Raw genomic sequence first — 1,360 nt, 5'->3', positions numbered from 1 at the left:
GACCTTGGAAGTAAGGAAGAGCGACCCGCTGCAGTTTGTAGCTGCAGGTAGAACTGTTCTGGCAAGCACGAGGTGAAAAGAACATCTTAATGAATATTAATGTGTCACAACTTAGGACAAGGAGTCGTTCACAACTTTTAACGATGGCTCACAGCTCAGCAGGCATGGCTGGAAACACGTATCAGCATTGCCTGGAGCTGACCTCTGCCTCAGGAGAGCTGCCTGCTCCTCCTGAAGATGCACTGTTGCCCACAGCCCACACAGCACCTGATGCACACTGCTGCACGGTGCTGCATGCTGTGCTCTGGGGCCATCCCTGGCAGCGCTATGCGTTGGTGCATTTCTTCTTCTGCTGTGATGTCAGAAGTGACTCTGCAGCTGTTGGACATCAATGTGAGCATTAACACCAGCATGGTGTGTGTGCCCAACCATGCAGGGCTGCCTCACTGCCTCCAGTGAGAAAGCCCAGCCCTCCTAACTGCTTGGGCTGGGGAACAGAAATACACACGTGAATCAGACTTGCTTCTTCTGATCACGTATTCTTTTAGACAGGAACTGTTTATTGACATAGATTTTTTGCAGTTCATTTTGCATTTTCCATGCCTGAGGTCTCGTAAAATGAGCTGACTTTGAGAGGAACGTTCATCAGTTCTAATTTAGTCTCATATGCGAAGTGCAGTGGTTTGGTTTTCCTGAATTGTCTAGACTACGTTTATTAAAAAAAAAAAAAAAAGACCAAAAACAACCCCATCAAACAGAACTAAAAAGCAAACTATAGATGCATTTCTAAAGTAAAAAACCAACCACAATCCTTCTGTGAGACATCGATAACACCTAGTGCCGAGCTGGACCAGTCCTGTCTATTAGGTAACAATACTGTGCAGCTCCCTGCTCCATTCTGGCCAATTTTCAACACCCCAGTGACTGATGTAGGATTTAATAGCCTCTCTCGAGTTGTACCGTGTAGTTAAGAGCACATCTGCTGAGGGATAAATCATCCCTTTGAATAGCCCAGATGAATAGCCTTGGTCCTGTATTGTCATCTAACTCAGGTTTTCAGATTTCTCTTTGCTACTCCAAAAAGGGAGGGGAACAGAACAAAAATCTCAGGAATGTGACACTGCATAAATAAACGTGTTTATGGCTGTACCCCTCCATCTGTCTGTCTGTCAAATCCTGTGGCCTTCCTCTGGAATGGCAGAACTTCTGTCAGTGCTCTCAATGCCAACGCTTTAAATGTTCGGCTGAGCTGTTCTGGTGTTGGGCTGGCAGAGGGGTGGGAGGAGGGGGGGGAGGGGCGAAAACTGGTGCTGAAATCATTGTCCATAACTGAAGCAGATGAAGTTTGCTCACTTTTTTT

Source organism: Meleagris gallopavo, chromosome 15, assembly GCF_000146605.3.
Source record: "Meleagris gallopavo isolate NT-WF06-2002-E0010 breed Aviagen turkey brand Nicholas breeding stock chromosome 15, Turkey_5.1, whole genome shotgun sequence".
In the NCBI taxonomy this organism is placed as follows: Eukaryota; Metazoa; Chordata; class Aves; order Galliformes; family Phasianidae; genus Meleagris; species Meleagris gallopavo.
This window is presented reverse-complemented; position numbering follows the sequence as displayed.